Genomic DNA, 25708 nt, shown 5'->3' with positions numbered 1-25708 from the left:
GTATTGGAAGACAGAAGATCTACCCACCGTGGAAGAATGGCAGATGAAGGTTATAGATTATATGGGACTGGCAGAAATGACCGGCAGAATCCGAGACCAGGGAAAAGAGACGGCGGAAGAAGATTGGAAGAAATTTAAGGACTATCTTAAGAAACATTGTAAAATTATTGAATGTTAGAACGATGTTGATTCAGAAATTAAGTGGTTTTAAGCTGTAATGATTATGTAATCAAGAAAAGAAAGGTTAAAAATTTATATAGAAATTAGGGGAAGGATTTGCTGAATTGAATTAATTAGAGATTGGAATACAGAAAGGGGAGGTATGAGGAGGTCGGGAAAGTAAGTTTTATGAATATAAGGGATTGAAATTATACTTGTTGTTGTATGTGTTTTGTATGTATTTTTGCTGTTTCTGTTTTTTGTTTTTTCTATTTTATATAAACTTTTAAAACTTTAATAAATATCTTATAAAAAAGAAAAGAAAAGTGCTACTTTTGTTACTTTGATTGCCAGCATGCCTGTTTCCTCTGTGGATAATATTGTCTGAATGTTCATTCACAATTATTTTCAAGGACAAAAATGATAGACAGCCAACCAGAAAGTAAGAAAAATAGTGACACGTTAGAAAGCATCTATCCATTCAAAGATGTACCAATGTCACAACCACTAAGGACATCTAAGCACCCATAAGATGTCAAAATACTTCCTAAAGACAAAGTACAGTGGTACCTCAGGTTACATACGCTTCAGGTTACAGACTCCACTAACCCAGAAATAGTGCTTCAGGTTAAGAACTTTGCTTCAGGATGATAACAGAAATTGTGCTCCGGCAGCGTGGCAGCAGCAGGAGGCCCCATTAGCTAAAGTGGTGCTTCAGGTTAAGAACAGTTTCAAGTTAAGTACGGACCTCCGGAACAAATTAAGTACTTAACCTGAGATACCACTGTAATCCCTAATCATATACATGGGATATGAAAATACAACCATGTAAGCAGACGCTTCAGTGATGTAGCTTCCTATGGAATATTGTCCATAAAGATTATTATGCTTTGTAAGCCACTCACTAACATGTACACAATTTTTTGCAAACCATGATATTAGAGGGAATCTGGAGTTCTGGTTGTCGTTACTGGGGAGACCCAAACTTAGTTCTATTTTATACCAGTTTACCAGTTATGGCTTCTGCAAATAGTCCTGAAAATTATAGTTTAGTGAGGATGCTTCTAATTCTCTTAAGACATTCCATAGCTCCCAGAACTGGAGTTCCCAGGATATGTTGGAGAGAGTAAAGAAGCTCTTAAACAGTCAGTTGTATACATGCTCCTTTTGAATAACCCCCCACTTTAAAGTCAATGCCAATTTGTTTAGCCAGATGGGCGGGGTATAAATAATAATAATAATAATAATAATAATAATAATAATAATTATTATTATTATTGTTGTTGTTGTTGTTGTTGTTGTTGTTGTTGTTGTTGTTGTTATATTATTATTATTTTATAGATAGGAGTTTTGGCTGCAAAATCATAATGGCTATGAATTACATCTGCATAAATGTAAAGTTTTCTTTCTGCAGCTTTAAAACTGTTGTAGTTAAGACACCTGCTTTCTTCACTTATCATCCATGTCCTTTGATAAGTATAATAGTTGCAACCGTTTCTGTCCTCAATTACTGTTATAACTTCCGATTCATAGTACTGGGAATAAAGAATTAAGACACTAATCTCTTTATTTTTTAAAAAAGAAAAAGCTGATTTCATATATATGCTAGAAACCTGAGATAATGAATAAACTCTAAATGCTGTCATCCTATATATCCCACAATGGATTTTAGTTTAAGGAAACCTTAGCAAACTTGTTACGTAAGTTTGCTGAAATTCTTCAAAATAGGTTTCAGTGTTAAGTCTTTCTTGCAACAAACACAATAGATTGCTAGTTGTACTTTTCATGAGAAATATTTTAATCTTAATACCATCAGTTAAGGTATGATTAATTAATTTATTTCCAGTCAATAAATTTGGACATCATACTATACTACACTTCCTAACATCAGGGCTGACCCTGAAAAAAGGGTCAGCACATTGAATTGTGCTCAGAAATAAGCCAATAGCCAGTAGAGTCGTTCTAGCAGGGGACTTGTCTGCTCCCTAAAACCAGCCCCAGTCAACAATTTGGCTGCAACTCTTTGAGCCAGTTGAAGCTTCTGAGCCCTTTTCAAAGGCAGCCCCACGTAGAGCGCATTGCAGTAATCCAGATGGGATGTAACTAAGGCATGTGCCACAGTGGCCAAATCAGACATGTCAAGGAACGGGTGAAGCTGGTCCACTAGCTTTAACTGTGCAAATACACTCCTGGCCACTGCAGAGACCTGAACATCCATGCTCAGGGCTGAGTCCAGGAGCATGCCCAAACTCTGAGCCTCTGTATTCAAGGGGAGTGTTACCCTATTCAACACAGGCTGAATGACTATTCCCTGTTCTGCCTGCTGACAGACCAAAAAGCACCTCTGCCTTGTGTGGATTATGTAGCAGTTTGTTCACTTATAATTAGCTGATAAAATTTATTAAAGTCAATTTATTTGTACACCCATACGTAATGTAGATCCATTTTAGAAATGGCTCCAATACTTTGGCCACCTCATGAGAAGAGAAGACACCCTGGAAAAGACCCTGATGTTGGGAAAGATGGAGGGCACAAGGAGAAGGGGATGACAAAGGACGAGATGGTTGAACAGTGTTCTCGAAGCTACCAGCATGAGTTTGACAAAACTGCGGGAGGTAGTGGAAGACAGGAGTGCCTGGCATGCTCTGGTCCATGGGGTCACAAGAGTCGGACACGACTAAACAACAACAACAACAAAAATGTCTTGGGTGGCAATGTGTTCTGCGTTAAAGAAGGCAGACCTCGGTTTGTAGGTATTGTGACAAGAATTTTAAAGTCTTAGATGTATAATAAATGTTCATAAATGTACCAACCAAGCACGTACATAGATCAGCACAGGAAGACCGACCTGAAACCATTTTTTACTCCCAAACTGAGCAAATGTTTTCTCTGCAAGGTCAAAGGAAAATGGAAAAGCTCCCCATTGTCTTTTCCTTCACAAATCCTGTCTTAAGGGCACATTTAAGATATGAATAGGGTGTGAGCCTGTGACCTGGCTCAGGAACTAAGTATTTATCATTACAAAAGACTGGCCAGGCTCCCCAGGATATCCAGTCAAGTAAGCATTAACAGGTAACCTGCCAGACAGGAGATAAACAACAACAGGAGATAAACAATGCACTCAGATTTCAAACCTTTCTGTGATGTAGGTTTGATGTGTCTTTGGGGTGGTCTTGAGCTACACCCCTTCTGTGATGTATGTATGATGTTTCTGGGGGTGGTCTCGAACTCCAGGGTGGGCAATTTAAAATGTCTATATAAGGGCGGACACACCTGGGTTCTGGGTCCTCCTCCTTTCCTGCGTGTGAGGGGAGCACCCTGTTGCAACAGGTCAATAAAGATCAGGCTTACTAGCTGCTTTGCTTCTCAATATTCTCTGGTTGGCTTCTCTTATTTTTCTCCAACCGATGGAGAACGTGCAAAGGACTCTACAAGGGATCTTGTGTACCCCACAAGGGAATAAGGGCAGATTTCCGTTTATTGCAGTATCCTGTATTCAAAGGCCGCCCAGTCCAAGTTTTGTTTGAAGATAAAGAAATAATAGAATCATGGAGTTGGAAGGGACCCAAAGGGTCATCTGGTCCAACCTCCTGCAATACAAGAATCTCAGCTAAAACATCCATGACAGATGTTTGCTCTGCTTAAAAACCTCCAAGGAAGAGATGATTTGCACTCCCTACATAATAATAATAATAGTAATAATAATAATAATAATAATAATAATAATAATAAAAAAAAATAATAATAATAATAAATTTTATTTATATCCCGCCCTCCCCAGCCGAAGCCAGGCTCAGGGCGGCTAACAACAATCAAATAATCAAACAATCAAACATAGAAGTGTATTTGAAAATGTTTGTTTTTGAGGCTTTTTTCTTCGTATTTTTTTCAGTTCTTTGTACAGTGGTACCTCGGGTTAAGTACTTAATTTGTTCCGGAGATCCATTCTTAACCTGAAACTGTTCTTAACCTGCAGCACCACTTTAGCTAATGGGGCTTCCTGCTGCTGCCAGCATGATTTCTGCTCTCATCCTGAAGCAAAGTTCTTAACCAAGGGGAACTATTTCTGGGTTAGCAGAGTCTGTAACCTTAAGTGTATGAAACCTGAAGCATCTGTAACCCGAGGTACTACTGTATATTGGATGTATGTATGTTTAAGCAATATAAAAAACAAAACAAAACAAAGAAAACCCTCAAAGGAAGGAGATGCCACAACCTCGCAAGTCCACAACCACTGCTCTTACTATTAGAAAGTACTTCCTGATGTTTTGTCGGAATCTCCTTTCTTGTAACTTGGAAGTCATTGGTTCATATCCTTGTCAGTTTGCATTTCTTGGTACAGAAAGTATTGATCTGATGTGTAGAGATCTTTCCTGTTCTAGTTAATTCAAGAGGGTTCTGGAAGCGTCTGTATGAAAGAAACTAGTGCAAGCTAGATGTTTCTAGCTGACAAGTAAGTTTCTATTCTGCCTAGAAACAAGCAGAAGGTTCACAACGTTTGAGTTTTTCCTTCAAAGAAGCTGATTACAGCTGGCTTAAACTGGTTCCGTTATCTCTTTCTGTCAAGGTCATCCTGACTATAGCAATAAGGCCAGAAGGAGCCTGGGTTTCAATTTCTACAGTGGTGCCTTGGGTTAAGAACTTAATTCGTTCTGGAGGTCCGTTCTTAACCTGAGGTACCACTTTAGCTAAAGGGGGCCTCCCGCTGCCACCACCGCACGATTTCTGTTCTCATCCTGAAGCTAAGTTCTTAACCCGAGGTACTATTTCTGGGTTAGCAGAGTCTGTAGCCTGAAGCGTCTGTAACCTGAAGCATCTATAACCCGAGGTACCACTGTATCTCTCTTTCCTTCTGGTGTGACAGCCCTTTAGATATTTGAAGATGGTTATCATATCTCCTCTCTGTCTCCTCTTTTCTAGGCTAAACATACCCAGGTCCTTCAAGCGCTCCTCAAAAGGCTGTTTCCAGACCCTTGATCATCTTGTTTGCCCTCCTCTGCACATGTTCCAGCTTGTCAACATCCTTCTTAAATTGTGGAGCCCAGAACTGGACACAGTATTCCAGGTGTGGTCTGACCAAAGCAAAAAGACTGGTACTATTACTTTCCTTAATCTGGACACTATAGTTCTGCTGAAGCAGCCTAGAATAGCATTAGCTTTTTTTTTTGCTGCTGCATCACACTGTTGACTCATGTTAAGCTTGTGGTCCACTATAACCCCTAGATCTTTTTCACATGTACTACTAATAAGCCAGGTGTCCCTCATCTTACATTTGTGCATCTGGTTCTTCCTGCCTAAGTGCAGGTTATTACATTTGTCCCTATTGAAATTCAGTTTGTTATCTGTTATCCACAGTTCTCCAATCTGTTAAGGTCATTTAAAATTCTGATTCTGTCTTCTGTGGCATTAGCTGTCATCTGTAGCATTAGGTGTCATCTGCAAATTTGACTAGCATACCCACAATTATTTCATCCAAGTCATTTATAAAGATGTTGAACAACAATGGGCCCAGGACAGAACCCTGCAGCACCACACTTGTCCTTTTTTCCTGGATGATGAGGAACCATTAATGAGTAGTCTTTGGGTTCGGTCAGTCAACCAGCTACAAATCCACCTAACAGTTACCCTTGTTCAACCCACATTTTATCAGCTTCTCACAATGTCATGAGAGACTTTGTCAAAAGTCTTACTAAAGTCAATATACACTATGTCCACAGCATCCCCCTGATCCACCAAGCTTGTGACTCCATAAAAAAAGAGTTTTATTTTGCATGACTTGTTTTTGAGGAAACCATGCTGGATTTTACTAATCACAGAATCCTTTTCTAAGTGCTCACAGACCGACAGTTGAATTATTTGTTCTAGGGCCTTTCTTTGTATTGATGTCAAGTTCACAGGTAGGTAATTACCTGGGTCTTCTTTTTCCCCCTTTTTGAAGATGGGGATAACATTTGCCCACCTCCAGTCTGGAGGGACCTCCCCTGTTCTCCAAGAATTCTGAAAGATTATAGACAGAGGCTGAGATTACATCCACATGTTCCTTTAGTATCCTTGGATGCAGCTCATCAGGCCCTGGAGATTTGAATTCACATATAATAGCTAAGTGTAGGGACCTTGAAGTTGCCCATCAACATTCAGCACCTAGATAACATAATGAGCAGGTACACAGGTCAGCTAGAGCAGTCTTCCCCACTATGTTGAGGTGTATTGTATCTCTATTTAAATTATTATTGTTTTCTAAATTTTATGCAAACGTGTACAGTGGTACCTCGGGTTACATGCGCTTCAGGTTACATACGCTTCACGTTACACACTCCACTAACCCAGAAATAGTGCTTCAGGTTAAGAACTTTGCTTCAGGATAAGAACAGAAATCGGGCTCCAGCGGCGCGGTGGCAGCAGGAAGCCCCATTAGATAAAGTGGTGCTTAAGGTTAAGAACAGTTTCAGGTTAAGAACGGACCTCCGGAATGAATTAAGTACTTAACCCAAGGTACCACTTTAGCCGCTTTTCTAGTGATACATTTCCTCTTTTTTGGAGATGTATCTGGCCAGTCTATGTCAGAAGTGAGCAGAAATACTTTAAGAAATGTCTGTATTTCTCAAATACACTTTTAGCTAGAAGATTGATTTAATACCTTTAGGATTTGCAGGCATTTAAGCATGCTTACACTGTGTTCAATGGGTTTATGTCCTATGGAGTGTCCATCGGCTCACAACCTTTCTAAAATGTATTTGTTTATTAGTTCATTTCCAAGAGTACAATGAATATAAATAAACAAGAATTAAACTGATACACACTACCACCCAGATAATCCCTTGCCCTTAAGTGTCCAGATTTCTTGTTACCTGCATAAGTAAATACAAATTACCGTATTTTTCGCTCCTATAAGACGCAGCAGACCACAAGACGCACCTAGTTTTTGGAGGAGGAATACAAGAAAAAAAATATTCTGAATCTCAGACACCAGAACAGCAAGAGGGATCGCTGCGCAGTGAAAAGCAGCAATCCCTCTTGCTGTTCTGGCTTCTGGGATAGCTGCGCAGCCTGCATTCACTCCATAAGACGCACATACACTTTCCCTTACTTTTTAGGAGGGAAAAAGTGAATCTTATAGAGCAAAAAATACGGTACTTATTTGTTTGGATGTTCATATCGTGTAACATAACTTATCCTATATCTAGCAAAATAGCGTAAGAACGGTTTTGGGTGGATCTGTTAAGGCAGGTGCGGGGAACCTTTGATCCTCCAGATGCTGCTGAACTACAACTTCCATCATCCCTGGCCATCTGCCAGACATGCTGGGGCTGATGGGACTTGTAGCTCAGCCAAAGGTTCCCCACACTTGCGTTAACAGATCCAACTATAATTGTCTGTCAATGTGTTGCTGGTGTGTTGCCAGTGAAACTTTTGCTCTTTCACTGTTTCAAATAGACTGAATGAAATTGCACAGTTGTTCAACAAAATAATTGAAATCTGTGTTGTTATTTGTTTTTAGCTGTTCTGTTAATTTTTCCAAAAGTGCTGTTTCCCACACTTTCTGCAGCTGCTGATTAAGAGTCAAATTAGAATTACAGAACTGTAGAGTTGGAAAGGACCACAAGGGTCATACAGGAATCTTTTGCCCAATCATGACCCTAAACTTAAGAGCCTTTTGCTCTACTGAATGAACTATCCCTGGCAGTTTTGTGACACTACCTGATGAACAGGGATGAGTAAAAATAACCCTAATCAAGTCTTTACATAAATAAATCCTTATTTACAGATGGTTGATGTCAACACTCTGAAAGTATATAAAGTTATTTAAGCTTTAAAGAAGCAGTATGTAAAAGTAAATGGTTAAGAATTGCATATTCTTAAATGTAGTCTGGACAACAGAAAAATATTATTAATTGTTGAGGCAGTGAAACTATTTTGCTCAACCTAAAACAATTTTGTTATACTAATTCTGGCTGATGATACAGCTTTGGGTTGTATAAGTATTTTAAATGCCTAAATTGACATGACTCCCTTTTTGTTTTATTTCTTTGGGGGAAGAGTTGTAGCTCAGCAGAAGAGCATTTGCCAATTGTACAGAAGGTCCAAGGTTCAGTCTCCAAGAAGGGGTGGGAATGGCTCTTGTCTGAAACTACCATCAATCAGAGTAGAGACAGTATTGACTTAGGTGGACCAATAGTCTGAATCAATAGAAGGCAGCTTTGTATGGCAGTGGGTGATATCCAATATAGTTACAGAAGCCGATTGATTTAGTTTGGCCTACCCTGAGTATGACTAACATTGTATAACAATGTATTTATTTATAACTTTCCTCACACTAATTTACATCTTCTGTATGATAAATATAGCCATGGAGTTAATATATGATTTAAAGGAATGGATTACTTAATTCCAACATTGCAGGTGCCATTTTTTGGGGGGGGGGGGAGCAAACATCTCTATATATACTTCAGCATCTCTAGAAGTCACTGATGTGCATATGTGGAAGTCAATGGAGTTAATATGACAGTAAGACAAAGTATTTCTTCCCATTCTCTTTTTGTATACAGGTTACAGACGCTTCAGGTTACAGACTCTGCTAACCCAGAAATAGTACATCAGGTTAAGAACTTTGCTTCAGGATGAGAACAGAAATCGCGTGGTGGCGGCAGGGCAGCAGCAGGAGGCCCCATTAGCTAAAGTGGTACCTCAGTTTCAGATTAAGAATGGACCTCCAGAACAAATTAAGTTCTTAGCCCGAGGTACCACCGTACAGAGACTCTTGTGGTAGATACTTCTTGTCCCAGTCTTGGTAAAGTTAAAAAAGTATTTCCTGTGGATGATGGAATGCAGCAATACTCAAGTGTGACTCTGAGAATGTTCAACCTCAGACTTTGAGAATGTGCAGCATTGAGTGATTTTAACTAGAATAACATTTTTTTCACAAAACTAGTCAACTTAAAAATACTGTACTCTAAATCAGTGGTTCCCATTGTGGGTGGTCCCACCCCCTGGGGGGTGGGATGACCTAGAGGGGCAGTAAGAGGCAAGTGGGTGGCAGGGAGGTGCTGGAGATGTAAATGATTATCAGGCTTTGAAAAGTTGGTATCACTGGATCAAGTTCATAAATTTTGTTGAATTAGTCAACTAAATATATTAGATTTTGAATAAATGTGCAATTAATTGTTACTGCTTTGAATTTTATTGTGTTATCATCTTCCTTAGTGGACTGCTCTTATGAATAATGCTTTTTACATAAAAAGGAATGAGTTTATGGAACCAAGGGAGCAGTGGCCCAAAAATGTTTGGGAACCATTTCTTTAAATTGTGGGATCCTACCCGCGTTTCTTCAGAAGTGCCTCTGAATCCCAAGTAATGACCCTTAAATAAAACTCAAGGTTTTCAGATTTCAGAGTACAGTATTTAGATTCCTATAATATGGAGAAAGCAATGGAAATGTTCAGTCTTAAAAGAAAACCAAAAAAAACCCCACACAATACAACATAAGTCCTGAAAGATGCTGCGGATAATGACTAAACCAACAAAACTTCTTCCTTTACTGTCTCCACTATCAAACTCCAATTGAAAATAATGTAACAGGAAATGCAGTTATCAAAGCAGATAATCTCATTGTCCAGCCTTTTAATATAGGCCATCAAGTGAAAAATTAAGTTCTCCCTTTCACTATCCATTAGAGTTTATAGACTTTCTGCGACGTTGTTTGCCCACCTAGAAATGCAAGCTTTCGCATTTCCCATTAAATCGGCAGCATCCTATTAATAGTTTCACACACGCATTTGGCTAGACCTGTTGGCTGTTGCCTGCGTTTAGGGCCGGTGGCAGGAGGGAACTAGATATGGTACAGCGACAGCGCCGCGTTCAGAATGCTCGCGTCTGCGGCGCAGGGAAATTAGCCACCGAGGGCAACCAAGCGAACTTAAAACTCTTCGAACTGAGCTCCCGCGCAAGTTACCCAGGGACTTGGCATCGCGAGAAGATCTTGCATATCTGAGATAGAAATGGGGCCAACAGCTCTTGCCCGCTCCCTTTCCCCCCGTACATAATAAGCCTTTATCCAGGGAATAAAATACCGTGCTGCTGCGTGTACGTTTGTGGAATCGCTGCAAGGTGGAGAAGACTGTGTGGCGTTGTTTCCCGCCTCTTTCTCCCCGTTTTTGTCGAGGAGAGAGAGAGGGACAGCCCACGGGGTAGTCGGTGGGTTAACCAACCAGGCAGAAGACTGAGCACGCCCCCGTCCTCGAAGAAGCGGGCGTCAATCCCATGGCTGGGGAACGGGGAACCAACCGCGCAAGGGAAGTGCGCATCCTCCATTTTGGCTGAGGGAGGGTGGGGAGCGTGGTTCTCGGTGCTTTGCCGCCTTGGCGGCTCTGGGTTCGATTTATCCCTTTTAGGGCATTGCCAGAGGTTCCCCCCCGCGCTTTGCTGTGACCCTGAGGCGAGAGGCTCTGAAACCAGGCACCTCATAGAGCCCCATGTTGGTCTGAAGTGGTCCCAAGTTCCCTGCCTGCAGCAGCTTCCGACAAAATGGAGGACGTCACCACCATTACCAACCACCACTACCACCACCAGGAGCCGTGCTGGCAGTTGCAAGGGACACAGCTTTCTTTCTCCGGAGTAGGCAGGGGGAGGGGGGAAAAGGGGGTTGTTCCTCAATGGAGACAGGGATCTTTGCCCTTGGGAAAGAGCTTGGAGACTGGGAGACTGTTTCCATTACTCTGCCCCCTTATGGAAATGGATCCAGGTTTCCCAGCCCTGCTGTGGGGGCGCGCGCGCGCCTAAAAATGTGGACGAAGCGTGACAACCATCACCTCCCCACGGAACAGGGTGTTCACACCCGAAGCCACACGTCTCCGCTGCAATTATTGCCCAGAGGGACCGTGGAAGGCAAATTAATGGGTTAAACACACCACCTCCCTCCCTGGCAAATGTCATGCGGAGTAAAAGGGATGCCATCCCGCTTTCATGCAGGGGGAAAAAGATCACAAACTTCTGCAGGAAAGTACCCGGCAGCAGCAGCAACCTCTGGGGCCCCAAACCCGCCCATCCACCAGGAGAAAGGCAGAGGTGCTGCAGCTGTTGGTGGTGGGCAATGCGATTCGGGTTTAACCTGATGGAACCAAAGAGGGAGGGACCGTAGGCGTGAGTGAGAATCGGATTGACAGGGGCTCGGCCCAACCACCTGCGGCGGGGACGCTGATAGGCGGGAAGCCGCTCCAATGGGTTCTGCAGGCAACGTAGCCCTCTTCCTGGGAAGGCCAATAAGCGGGCGCACGAGGCGGCCTTTCCCCGAGCTCGGCTGGTGGGGTTGGTCCCTGCTCCTCCCCTCCGCCAAGCAGCAGCGCTTAGCCCGGGACTGGACCGAGTTAGAGTTGAGGAAGCGTTGGCGGAGCCGCGGAGGGTGCGTGTGACCCGCCGCCGCCGCCGGGGCGAGCTACTTCTCCCCCCCGAGACTGGTGAGGGCCGTGAGAGGAAGCGGCTGAGGTAGAGGAGAGCCGGGTGGCTGGCTGGAGCCCAGCTTGCCCCTTCAGGGTGGGGATTGGAGCAGCCCAGCCGTGCCTCGCAGCGACCCGGGCTAAATGCCCCGCTGCGTGTCGCTCTCGCCTCACGCCAGCAGGGATTGGGGGCGGGGGGAGGGTTGGGGAGGCGGTTGGGGGGGACAGGCAGGAGGAAGCCCCCCTCACTGAGGGCAGAAATGCGGAGGGGGCTGCCTTGGGGGGTATCTGGGGTGGCGGCGTGGGGAGCGGGGCGGGGGGGGGAGAAGGGAAGGATCCATTTTATCACGGCTTCGTTTCCAACCGCCTCGCCCGCGGTTTTGTTTTCAATGCCCTCCGCCCCGCCGGCTCCCCTCCCCCCCCTTTCGCGGCGCCCTTCTTTGCGCCCAGCGCTGCGCTCCGCGTATCCTCCTCTCTCTCCCCCCCCCCCCCCAGCTCCCGCTTTCTCTCGCGCTCCCCTCCCGTATTGTTTGGCTGGGTCTCCTTAATGGCGGCCGACTGGAGGCGGCAGTGCTGCCGGCCGACTGCAGGGGGCCAAACCCGACACCCGGGGCAATTGGCAGGGACGGGCGCCAGGGCAGATCTCGGCGCTGGAGGCGCGCGCGCGGGTTGTTGTTTTTGTGTGTATGTGTATATGCGCGTGTGTTCGTGTGTGTGTTTGTTGGGGGGGTGTTCAATCGACTTAACACTCGGTCCCCAGAGAGAGCTCTGAAGGGGGAAAGAAGAGGCGGCTTTGTGTATGTGTTGGGTGGGTGAGGAGGGTCTTCGCTATTGCCTCCTCCTCTCCCACCCCCGCGCCTGTCCAAACTACACCCCCCCCCGCTGCCCTCCAGCAAAGGCTCCCAAGGCTGGGCGCCCTTGGGGAGCAGCGCTGGGGGACAGGACCGACCCCCCACCCGAGGTGGGGCTGTGGGGGAGGCGCTGGGGCGGGTGGAGCCTGTCTCTGGGGCAATAGGTTTGTATCCCATTGGGAGTAGGGGGCTCTGCTGGAGGGGCTGAAGGATTCAAAGTGGAGGGCCCTGCTGCCAACCCGTTTCTTTGCCCAGGAGGAAGGGCGTCTCCTGGAGGGGAAGATGAGGAGGCGCGTCCACTACCTCGATTAAAACCCGATTCAAACCCCCCCCCCCCTCACGCTCCACCAGCACCTCTTCTCCCTAGGCTCCAGGCCAGTTTGGTGCAGCCTTGGCAAGAGCCTCGCAAGGAGAAGGAGCTCCATTGTGAGTGCTATTTATATGTTTTTTCTGCCTTGGGGAGGAGCAGGAGGTAGATCATCCTTCTTCCCCCTTTTTTTTGGCACGAGGAGCGGATGGGTGGGGGGGGTTAAGAGGAGGTGCTTCCAGGGTAAAAGGGGGGGGGTTGTTGGGTGCAGCAGCTGCTGCCCTGGAGCAAAGCCCCGGTAATGGCCGTGAGGCGACTCCTCCCCCCGGGGTGGGCGCTGCTGCAGACATCGCTCCTGCAATACCAACACCCGCAAGCAGACGACGGGCTCCTGCCGCTCGCTTTACCCGGCTCGGCCGCGCGGGGGAGGGGAATGGAGAGGGTATCTTTCGAGTGCCCTCTAGAGTTTTGGAGCGTATATTAAAGCGCACATTTAACCAGATTTCGAATTAATTCCCTCGCAATTCCGAATGCCTGCAACCTTACCTGACTTCTCTGGCCGGCGAGAGGGAGACGACTTAAAATAATCCAGTCCTGAGCGAAGTGTGTTCTGGATCACACGTTTTATTTCTCGTTCAGGCGGATTTGCTTAGGCATGGAGGTGGGGAAGAAGATACAGTTGGACACAATGGACATTTTCATGTGTTTCTCTGCTAAGGACAAACGTCTTATTTGCCCCATTTCCCTTTAAATCCTGATGCTATCTTAAAATCCCATCACTTGTGTCTCGTTTGATTGAATTTTTTCAAGGCTATTGCAAAGTCAGCGAAGAACCATCCTTTTCTTACATTCTGAGATGACTGCAGTTAGCCCCCTTCTCTTCCCCTTAGTAATTTCAGCTCTTTACACTAAGTGGCGAAGTAGCTCTGTGAGGGCAAACCTAATAGAGCAGTTTATGCCGTGACCCATCATCTGGAGACTGAAAGTGATCAATAGTTGCTTGTTAAGGGTCTCTTACTAGAGGCCGCTGCAGGAATCCATTGGTGGCATTTCACTTTTTAGCTTGCAGGAGGCAAACATGGGTATTGCATGATCCAAGATCAGCATTCCTTGTCCATTATTCACATAGAAATTAGGGAGAAAGATCAGGAGGAGAATACTTTATGCAAGGTGTTAGTTTACTCAGAGGATGAGGGGGGTGCTGATTTTTAAGCTGTCTTTAGAGCGACTGGTTTAAGCCTTAAACTTTAAGGGTGCAGATTGACTCAAAATTCTAATTTCTCAAGTTTTTCAAGTGCATGAGGAAGATTGTGTGGTAAATAGCTTTGTGCAGATTTTCGTAGACTTGCTGAAATAACCTGTGACAAATTCACATAAATGTGGAAATGAGTGTGTATTAAATTGTAATGTCAAACAGGGTTGCAGCCCCCCAACTATTTTCCTGATTTGTGATTTCTGACAACTTCCAGCAGGATCATAGATACTAAAGGATGACTTGAACAAATTATAAATGATTAATAAATACTTCCCAAGCAACATAGAAGAAATACCAGAATTAAAGGTGAATGGAAACTTGTTTTGTACAAGTCTTCAGAGAGAAGGTTTGGTCAGCTCTGAAGGGTTTCAGCTGCAGAATTAAACCATAGTTCTTTAAACTGGGGATCTAAGCATGCTTGCTTAAAAATAGGTTATATTGAAAAAGAATAACTTGTATGTATTTCCAAGTAAAACATGTTTAGCCGAGAGGTTCTGCTTACTTCAGAACAATAAAATAGGATAACACATACTAAAGGACTAAAAATTCCAATAGGCAAGACTTGAGTCAATCCCATTTGGCATATGGGACCCATTCATATCTGAGGTGGCTCCCATGTGATCATCTTGTGATAGGTTTGCATAGAAAAGCCATTGGTGTATCTTCACATAGGTGTTGATGATGCAGACATCGTTATTGGTAAATTTTAAAGTATAAATGGTGTTTCATGAATTGGTGCAGTTACGCATACGCCACCAATTTAACTGAGCAAATCAAGTATAGACTGTCTCATGAAAGCTAGTCCTAAGTCTCACTGGGGCAAGCAAGTAAGTGATTGGTACTGGGACATTAAGGTTGCAATACTATACCTATTCTGTGACGGAAAGGCCAGTTGAATTCAAGTCTTTTGCATTGACAGTTACTTGTGTAGTACAGAAGTTCTTACACTGTAAGTGTCTTGTGACTTAATTATTTTGGTACATTTGATTTTACTAGAATCTTCATTTAAAATGTCCCCACAAAACACGTTTTTGGTAGTTTTAAGATACTTCATTACTGTGTAGTGGGAAATTCCCAACAGGAGTAGTAGTATAAAGAGCTGGCTACATAAATAGTTGGATAAGGCACTGAATGAAGTGAATAGAAATGCTTAAGATTTCTATTCACTAGGATTTCACTAGGTGGCGCATCGGAAGATGGCTGACAATAACATCTCTCCGACCCACACGAGGTAATTTGGAGGCTATGATGGGGGTAATTAGCCTCCTTAACCCCCCCAGGATTGGGGGGGGGACGGCCCTTGCCTGCTGTGCCCTATACCACCCCCGAATTTGTGGGGGTGGGGGCACTAGGCACAAAGCCCTCCTGTGGGATTCCGGCACTCCTGGACGCCGTCCCTGATTCGCGCCGCTATTTGCAAGTATCTTCAAAAGAAACAATTTGGACGAGATAAATTGCACATGCTTCAAGGAGTAAAGGGGAGTAAAGACTGCTGACAGAAGAGATCTCTGATAACAAGACAAGAATAAAATATGAGAAGATACGTCAAGATACGGTATGGGGGAGGGGGGGAACCTGCCTTTCTTTTTTTTTATGTGATTTAACAAGAATCCCCTCCCCTAATGAGTCAGAAACTAAGGACTTAAGCTGTGGATTTAAGGCTGTGTGGAGATAAACTTTCAAACCAAAGCAATGTTTCAAGATGAAGCTGGAAAGCTAAGAGTTTTGGAATGACGCAGTTAAAAATGCCGTCGCCATTTTGGGAGGCGTTGTTGGAGCTCTTGGGTCTGGGAGGAGAAAGAGAGAAATAGAGTTGTTTACATATCGTGGATCAACTTCTCGGTGGGACTTATGAGCGACAAATGCCAAATTTATGATGGAAAGAGCGATGTTATCTACGAAGGAGATATATGGAAACCATCTGGACTTAGTGGAGGAACGGGAAATCCACACAGGATTATTATTTTGCTTATCGGCTTAAGGAGACTAACAGAAGAGATCGTAAAGGAAAAATAGAAATTATATGAACAAGATATGATGTGGAAACACCAAGATAAGACTGGATAGAATTATGAATTTTGTTTGGATTGATTGGGACTGATTTGGACATTAACGCAGTAATAAGAAGATGATCTGAATCCCCCTTTGGATCTTGAAGTATGGGTTCCCCCAACAAAATTTAAAAATTTGGCTTTGTAATTTGGAATTTATGTGATGTGATTTAATTTGATGTGATTGGCCAGTTAATAAAAATTATAAAATAAAAAAAAGAAATGCTTAAGATGAATAACTTTGTGTATATAAAAGTAGCTCTTGGGAAAAATCTGCTTTTTTCACCACTCAATTTTAGGCCCATTTCTAGTATAACATTTGGAGTTTAGAGATAGGGAATTAAAAGTAAATGCAGTGGCATTTCTTTGTAGACATTTTATGTGGAACTGACATTTGCTGCGTGCGTCTAGATGTCTATTGGAATCTGTTAAGTTACAGCTCCTGAAAGTTGCATGGATGACAGTCATCCCTGTGAAGACTAAACAGCTTTACTGAAACATGTTTGGCACACACCTTTTAATATGTAAACCACTTTGAGAACTTCTTGTTGGAAAGTAGCATATAAACAAGGGAGAGAGAGAAAAACTGATTTATGGAGGTGTTCAGGGTTATGTTGGAAGTGTATCCTGAGACATCTTGGTTGATAACTTCCATGTCATAAGATAACTACATCTATTTGCCTGGAGGTAACACTTTTTAAAAGGGCCACCTTCAGCTGATTTTGCCTTGTGTATCATTAGGTAATCAAATTTAAACTTGGGAGTGAATAATTATTGCCAATATTTCTAAAACGATTGGCTAGGACTACAGTGATACCAGAGGTCATACAAGTTTTCTTGTTGTATTGAGAGTACAAATGTAATGGAGTAGTACAAATGTTTTGTGTGTTTTTTTTCTGTCAATGAATTAACTAGGATTTGCTAGTGAAAACCATTATTTATTTAATTCTTATCTTACTCTTACTCCAAGGACTTAATGCATAGGTCAGTGGTATGGCTCATGCTTTGTACCCAAGTTCTGTCTCTGGCATCTTTGATTAAAGAGAGTCAAAAAGCAGGTAATGTCTGCCCTGAGACCCTGGAGAAATGGCAGCAAGTCAAAATGGACAGAATAATCTGATGTGTAAGATACCGTATTTTTTGCTCTATAAGACTCACTTTTTCCCTCCTAAAAAGTAAGGGGAAATGTATGTGCGTCTTATGGAGTGAATGCAGGCTGCGCGGCTATCCTAGAAGCCAGAACAGCAAGAGGGATTGCTGCTTTTCACTGCGCAGCGATCCCTCTTGTTGTTCTGGCATCTGAGATTCAGAATATTTTTTTTCTTGTGTTCCTCCTCCAAAAACTAGGTGTGTCTTGTGGTCTGGTGCGTCTTATAGAGCGAAAAATGCGGTAGATACTTATATTCTGTTTTATCCTCTAACACTGTGAGGTAGGTTAGGCTGAGGGACACTGACTAGCCCAAGGTCTCTCAGTTAGCATCATGGTTTAGCAGGTATTTGAAGACTGCTGGGGATTGAAATCAGGGCTAAAGCCAGTTTTCTTTCCACTATGCCACACTGACTGTCTGAAACTTACTGTCACCATATTGTATCGTAGTTGCTGTAGGTATGAAAAGTAGCAGAAATTACATCTCTGGCCACATGAAGCATGTTATGTTTCTTCAAAATTTTAACTTGGCTATATGCTCATTCCTAAAAACGCAAATCTGCTTGGTCATCACTTATAACATAAGGCTGAAACTACATTCTAATTTTAAAACAGTACAATTGTTCCACTGATTACATTGCAAAAAATTGATTATTATTTTTTAATCAACAAATTGCTCTCTCAGGCTTCATGAACATGAATGCTTAACTTGTAGGAAGTTGCTCAACATTTAAATTCTCACAGTTTATTACAGCTTTATCCCTGCACTGTATTTCAAGATCATATGTAAACTGAATGTATTGGGTAGTTTGCACAAAGATTAAACCTTTTGTGACTTGTTTATTTCAACACTTAATCACAACCATGTACAGTTAAGATACCTGGGCAGACTAATTTTAGTTGGGCAACTGATTTTACTTTTTTTAAAAAAACCAGAGCTGTAGTCACAAAATGGCAATTTAGGGAAGGTTGAACCTGGTAGAGTGGGTGAGGGAGGTTGCTAAACATGATATTGGATGGATTTAAGTATCTTGTAACCAAGAAGAACTGTTCACACCTAACAGGCTGCATCAGCACAACATAATACTTTGTAGAGTGAAACTGTCACAAGCACAAAGTAGAAACTAAAAGTGAGTCTACTTGTGGACGTGACAAGTTGCATGTTCAGCATGTGGAATATTGACATGATAGAAAACACTTACTTTGAGATTAGCAGGGAGTGCCTGGCACTGCCTAAGAATTCAAAGAAACAAAAAAATAAAATCATGATTTTTAAATGGATGGTGTAATGGCATGATTTAGGGGTGTGTGCATCCACCCACCCAACTCTGGGAACACCTGACTTGACCCTGAATCCATGTGTGGGGTGGTGAAGACACGTCAAAGTGACATTTTGGTCTGCCATCTTGATTCAAAATGGTGGCTGCTGACTAAACATTGACAAAGACTGCTGGCTCCGCCTTGGGAACCCTCACGCCGAATTTGGTGATGACTGAGGACAGATACAAGCTATTTCCCAAAATATATAATAGATGGTGGGCAGTAAAGCTTAAACAAGGACAGTTGGTCAATCCAGGGCACCAATTGACACACAAAACAGATAATTCAAGAAAATGCGCTAAGCTGTAAACTGCTAGTCAAATCTTTCACATGGCAGCATTAGTAGTTCCATTTTACAGCTATAACACAAGGATTAAAAAAGGAATTAAACCCAGTGACTCTTTGTTGTTGTTTAGTCGTGTCCAACTCTTTGTGACCCCATGGACCAGAGCACGCCAGGTACTCCTGTCTTCCACTGCTTCCCGCAGTTTGGTCAAACTCATGCTGGTAGCTTCGAGAACACTGTCCAACCATCTCGTCCTCTGTCATCCCCTTCTTCTTGTGCCCTCCATCTTTCCCAACATCAGGGTCTTTTCCAGGGAGTCTTCTCTTCTCATGAGGTGGCCAAAGTATTGGAGCCTCAGCTTCATGATCTGTCCTTCCAGTGAGCACTCGGGGCTGATTTCCTTAAGAATGGATAGGTTTGATCTTCTTGCAGTCCATGGGACTCTCAAGAGTTTCCTCCAGCACCATAATTCAAAAGCAAACCAGTGACTCTTACTTCTCTTCATAAATAGACATAAAAAACAAAGCATCCAATTGAAATGACCAAAAAGGGGACTCAATCTCAAACATGCTGTGATACTTTTTATTAGTGCCTAACATGTTTCCCACTCAAAAAGAATTTCCATGGAGGCTCTTCTATTAAAAGATAGGACAACAATTAATAAACCAGGCTTAAAATATTTTTAAAATGTGAAGCCAAACATTAGATATTTGGGGGCACGCTGATGGCACATAGCTCTATTTCTTTATAACATTTAAATCGAGAGGCTGCAAGCTCTGGACCAATGCCTTAATGCAGTGGTGGACTGGATGACAGCCAACAAACAGCTGTGGGAAGACAGAGGCTTTGGGTGGTTCCATTGCCCAGACGATAGGAGAGTTACCTGTTCTGGGTTGGGTTGCACTCCCTCTAAAGGAACAGATGCATGGCTTGGGGGTACTTGTAGGTATGTATTTCTCATTCATGGGCCCAAGTGACCCTTAGTTTGGTGCGCCAGCCATGGCTGTAACTAGATTGGGATAACTTTGTTATAGTAACCCCAAGACTGGATTACTGCAATGTGCTTTGTGTTAGGGCCTTGTCTGGAAGCTCCAGCTGGTTCAGAATTCAGTGGCTAGACCAGTGTTTCCCAAACAGGTCCCCGGCTGTTTTTGGACTGCAGCTCCTATCATTCCTAGGTAGCACCCGTTATCATGGGAACTGTAGTCCAAAAACAGGTGGAGACCCAAGTTTGGGAAATGCTGAGCTAGTTGGACAGTTGATGGGGGCAGGTGGCCAGCAGCAGGTGACACCTAAAAATGTTTGCACTGATTGCCCATATACTACTTGGCTATGTTCAAGGTTTTTGTGTTGATGTACAAAACAACTTGAGCCCAAGGTACCCTAAGGACCACCTGACTTCTTATATCCCATCTTGATCCCTGAGATCATATGGAGGAGTGCTGTTTGTTGTCTCCCGTTTTACAGAGTTCCAGTCAGCCTCAACTAGAAGTTGGGCATTTAGTGTTGTGGGTCCCATTCTGTGGAACATTTCTAGCAGAGGTTCAGCAGACACCTTCACTTTTGACTTCTGAAGAGGGTTTTTTTTTGTGCTGCCAGGCCTTGGAAGACTTTGATTAGCCAGTTCACTTGAATGATTATGCTTTTATTCATTTATTTTTAGTTTTAAATTTTGTTTTAAAGTGTACACCTTGCTATATTTTATGATATAGTGGCATAGAAATATAAAATATTTATAATTTTCTCAAAAGCAGCACTCTTCAGCATCTTTGCGATTGATTCCCCTATCTTGCCATGTCCTCTTCAAAGTGATCATTCTAATGAATAAATAACAGTAAAAAGGCTGCTGTCCCATCATATATACCCAGTGTAAGCCCTGTTAAACATAGTAGTACTAACTTCTGAACATGCATAGGAGTGGAATTCATGAATATAAAATTGCAGGCTGCTTTCTGCTAAGGTACAGGTAGATAATTTGAAGTATAAACCCAAAGGTATGCTGTTCATCAACTTTGGCTGATAGCCCAGTGTGCCCCTATTTGGGCAGGGATAGCCTAACTTCTGTCGTCTATGCTCTGGCAATGTCTAGGTTAGTTTACTGCAATGCATTATATGTGATGATACCAAATGGTTTCTAGGCCCAAATCAAAGTGCTCATTTTGACCTAAAAAGCATTAAATGGCTTAGGATTCTACCAAGAAGAGTATAGCAATAATTGACACTTGTTTTAATGTTTTGGAAGGTTAAGGCACCTAGGTATTACCACATTTTCTGGTACTACCAATATTTGGGAGCTCAAGCTATATGATGTCACTGTTTTGATGGTTTTCTTGTCTATGTAAATTCCTAGTTGGGTCACAATTGTGCAGTGTCCCATGTATATGTCCTGCTTTTGTGTCCTTTTCTGATGGGAAAAGGTAGATATTGAGTACTTTGAAAAACAACCTGATAGCTGCTTACCCCTTCTGTGTTTTAGTAGCAAATATTAAGTAAGAATGCCTTGGTACAGATGGTTGGCACACACTTCTATAATGTCCTTTCAGTGGGGGCAGGGAAGAGGTTGAATTCAGCTTTCGGTGTGTATATTTTGGAGAGCATGTGTGTATTGTTGGAACAAGTATGAGTTCTGAGCAATGCTAAAGGTTCTTGCAACATTCTAGGTAGCTAGGTGACTGGTAGCTTTCAAACTGTGCTATCATTGTAATATGGTATTCCTTTTTTAACTCTTGAAATGAGTGAATGTGGAACTAAATTTGTATTCAAGAATAGATTAGTGACATAAAAAAATTATTTTCTAGAGCGATAGTACAAAGGAACGGTGAAGGACAAATCTTGTTTGTGACTTCATTCCCCTGCTTAATTTGGTATACAGCTGCATTTAGCAGGAAGAGAAAAAAATAACTTGGTGCTAAGATAGAACTCCAACAGAATGTTATATTTGCTCTTACTTTAATGTAGCTGTAGTGTCCTCTAAAGAGAATGGACTTTAAAAATGGGGACGTGAAAGGAATGATCTTTTTAGTTACTCACGTCCATGTTTTGGGTATCTTAAGTTGGTGAAAGTTTGATAATAGTGCAAAAGTATGTATGTAGTTAATCTATTTTTGACCCAATAGGTCAAAAATTTCTTCTATCTTGGAGTTGCGTATGAATCTCTGTATCTGTCGTTATAGAAGTTTTTCTTAACTATAGACAACAGTTGATTTTAAGTCCTTTGGGGAGGGCATGGGCTATGTGTTTGTGAGTAGGGGGAAATCCCCTTGAGCTACCACACAGAAAGGTTATTAAATGCTTCCCATAATCACAACATATTTCAGTTGATAATATGAGAACAACAATTCCACCTCCCATGCAACATTCCTTTTTCCAGAATGATACTTGGAAGGAACTTCAAAATCAAAACACTTTCTGAAAAGAAGTTTTTTAGTTAGTGAGAATTTTCCCAGTTCAAAATCTAGAAAATTTATCACTGGGGAATTTTAAGGGCCATGACTTAGTTATGTTGGAAGTATTATGCATTAATATGAGTATGTACTCTGCTTTTCTAGGACTCCTTAAGATATCTGTTATTAGAAATATAGTTTGAAATCTGTGGCTGTTTGTAAATGTTGCTTTCAAGTTTTCTTTCTACATAACTGATGGTACAAACCAAGCAATTTATCAGCAATGTGAATGTTACTTGAGTTTTGTCAAGTAATACATTTCCCATTTGCTTTAGTGAACATGACACAGTTCCTGATGGAACTGGGTGTATTTTTAAGTTTAGGTTAGTTTTGGGGTTAGGACTGAAATATTGTAAGTTTTCTGAATAATAAATATTCTTAACATGGATCTAATCTGTTTCAGGATACATATTTTCAGAGATCTCCAGTCTCTCTGGAAGAGAGAGCCAGGTTTCCAGCACAAACAAGGCACTGGAGCAACTTTTTAAGCTTAACCTACTGCTACATATTCTTGAATGGGTAAGTGTTTCAGAAGATAATACCTAATCCTCTATAGAAGTGGTATTCAGGATGGTGATTTCAGGCAGACTAAAAAGTGTTTCAAAAGGATCACTCCAGTGTAGATGAATGGGCTACAAATTGGCAGATGAATTTAATGTAAATGCTCGTTGGGAGACAAAAATATACACCAATATGGTCCAAGCTTGCTGTAAACTCAGAAAAATATTTTTTGATAAGGGAATGTGCATGGAAGAAAGCTCATCAAAATCAAGTTGTGTGCTGTAGTAAGAAAAAAGGCACACTGTTGAATATTTCATAGAAAAATAGTGACTAGTATCTTAATACCATTTTAAAAATCTATTACACATTCATGTTTAGCATATGTTGAAAATTTCTGTTGCCAACTCCTTAAAATATTAAAAATATAAAAACTCCAAATGACAGAATTGTAAAGGGTAGCCAAAATCTTGTTTTTTCTTTAGAAAAACCGATTAAGAGTAAAATGAGGCTTATAAAATTATGAACATTGTGATTGGGAGTGTGAATAAGACTCTTCTGTAATAGTATGAATTGAAGTTGCTTTACACTAGAAACAGGATTGACTGAAGGTGAATTGCTGAATGTTGTTAGATGGAAGTAAGATCAATTTATCTCTGAGACTTATTTTCTAGTACATCCTGATTAGATTCACAATGCACTGGAAGTTTACTTCACACATTTGTTCATATTGTTGATGGATTTCTTACTAGCTAACTGTTTGAACAGACGTTTTGCAGATTTCTAATGACAAAATGATTCCCGCCTTTTAATTTTGCTTCTATTAAACACTGAAATGATACTAATTAACAGAAAACCGCAGAAATTAACAGGAAACCTGTATTAAAAATGATTGAATATTAAGAGACTTCTTTAGTTGCCCATACTGGGTAGAATTCAACATCACACTCTTCCAGTCACTCTGTCTGCACATGCAGTTCAGCTCACCAGATGAAATGATATTCCCCTTTCTATCACTGCATGCTGTTCTGGGGGTTCTTCCGAACCCATCTGAGCCAATGTCGGGGGGGGGGGGAGTGAAGAAGTCCCATTGTGCAAGCAAAAGTCCTTGTGCAGGGCTTCTGCTGATGAGGCTGGTTAAGTGAATCCCGCCAGTTCCTTTTACTGTTTTTATTTCTGTGCTAATTTAATTGGGAATAAAGCAAGGTATTCCAGTGATACCTCTTCTCTTTTTTTGTTCAACATTTTATTGGTCATGAATAGAATGACTAATTCAACAGCAGATTCTTTCAAAAATAAATAAAAATCTTACCCCCAAAGTGAATATAATGGATTTATGAGGGAAGCAAAAGTGTAAAAATAAAGCAAAGTACACTGCAAATGAAAAGGGACTGGGGAAGGACAACCTTGCATATGGGTGAAACAAAATATTAATATTTGTTTAAAGAACTGTTAAAGAAATCATTGACAAATCGCATTGAATGTCTCAGAATTCTTTTTTTTTATGTGGTACATAAATATGTTTAATGGATACTGCTAGAAAATCTCCAGTCCAGTTCTCAGCATCTTTGCTAATCCAGGAGAATAAGTACATTTGACTAAATTTCAGTGTCAAACACTTTCTATTGAGGAAGCCCCATGATCAAGCAAATCAAAGTTGTATAGAGGATATTACTGTTATACACCATACATTATTTTTTGTATGTTATAAAACTTTTGAATTCCACCTTTTTGTAGGTGGAAATGAATAGCCCCTTCAGCTATCTGTTGTAAGATAAATCAAATCTTATCCTCAAAAGCTTATATCATAAGTCTGTTAGTCTTTAATAGGTGATAGTGGTATAACCAGATTCTGAATTCGAAAATGCTAATGTTACTATATTGGAAAGAGGTATGAGCTCTGTTGGCTGTTTAGTAAATAGTGAAAGGTGTGACATTAACTCAAAGATTAGGCATGTAACATCTATCTAGTGGCCTGCAGTGACACATGGGTCTTCGCTGTTTGCAACAGATTTATATAGCTACCCCTCTGGTTTTGTATACGTTCACCTTGAGTCATGACCTCATTTTTCAAATATCGAAATCTGATGCTTAGATCTAGATTGAGTCTTAACTTATTATGTCTTGATAAATTTAGAGGCCCACATACATAATATGAGCTTAAAGTTGAATTGCCAATTACCACATGTTCAGAGGAATCTTGCCCCATTTTCTTTTTTCTGACCTGCTTTAGAGGTTTAACATGAAAAAAGTCATAGCAAACCTTGGGTTGGTACCCTCCCCCACAAAAATGCATGTTACCTGGATACTGAAAGCTTCCACTTTAGATTTTGAAGAACCAATTTTCTTTTCCGTTCAAATTTGGTAAATAGTGGTTTATTCTAAAAGTGTCTAGTTCAAAACTAATTACAATTAGAATTGTTTCTCAAGTTTTGATGTAATGGGAAACTGCTTTATGCAAAATGAAAAGTGCAAGCCTTTTGTTTGCTGCCATTGTGTGAATAGAGGGGATGGAAATCATCCTGGTTTGAGGCTTGCTAGAACTAGTGGTAAATCATGATTTCATATTATATCTGAACTAGGCCATTAGATTGCTTTCCATAAGTCCTTTGATGTGTGATTTCTCATATAACATGTTGGTCTCTGAATAGCTGTCATTTGTATAAAGAAGAATTTAAAACACTTGTCAAAACTGTTGAAAGGATTTTGACATCTACATGTATTCATGAGATGAGTGCATGACTAGAACAAAAAAGGGATCTCTTGCTTCAGTGGAACAGAGATACTGGCCTCATACATGGAATCTGGAAATTTCTAGATCTAACTGATAAAAGGAGGGAGGGAGGGAGGGAGAGAACATACACATACCAGCCAGGAAAAGAAAACAATTAGAAGTATGCTGCCTTTGGAAAATACTTTCTGATTTAAACAACCAGAACACCGCATTATAGTAAAACTGCTT

At 41.6% G+C, this 25708-nt stretch overlaps 1 protein-coding gene across 14 annotated transcripts in view; it reads left to right on the top strand.

Moving 5' to 3' along the window:
- Positions 1-11425: 11425 nt before the first annotated feature.
- Positions 11426-25708, top strand: part of ZMYM2 (zinc finger MYM-type containing 2) — a 64925-nt gene continuing 50642 nt past the window's right edge. For 3 of the 14 annotated variants that reach the window (XM_083608969.1, XM_083608975.1, XM_083608966.1), the window contains exons 1-2: positions 11434-11609; positions 22652-22767. The gene's annotated coding sequence lies outside the window, so the exon portion shown is untranslated. Of the gene's footprint in view, positions 11638-21219; positions 21382-22651; positions 22768-25708 lie in introns of those variants that run through there. The other 11 variants (XM_083608978.1, XM_083608973.1, XM_083608967.1 and 8 more) reach the window with 8 other exon arrangements.

The sequence above is a fragment of the Podarcis filfolensis genome, assembly GCF_964270895.1.
Source record: "Podarcis filfolensis genome assembly, chromosome: 4".
NCBI classification, from domain to species: Eukaryota; Metazoa; Chordata; class Lepidosauria; order Squamata; family Lacertidae; genus Podarcis; species Podarcis filfolensis.
Note: the sequence above shows the minus strand (reverse complement) of the source record. Positions and strands in the feature narration are given on the sequence as shown.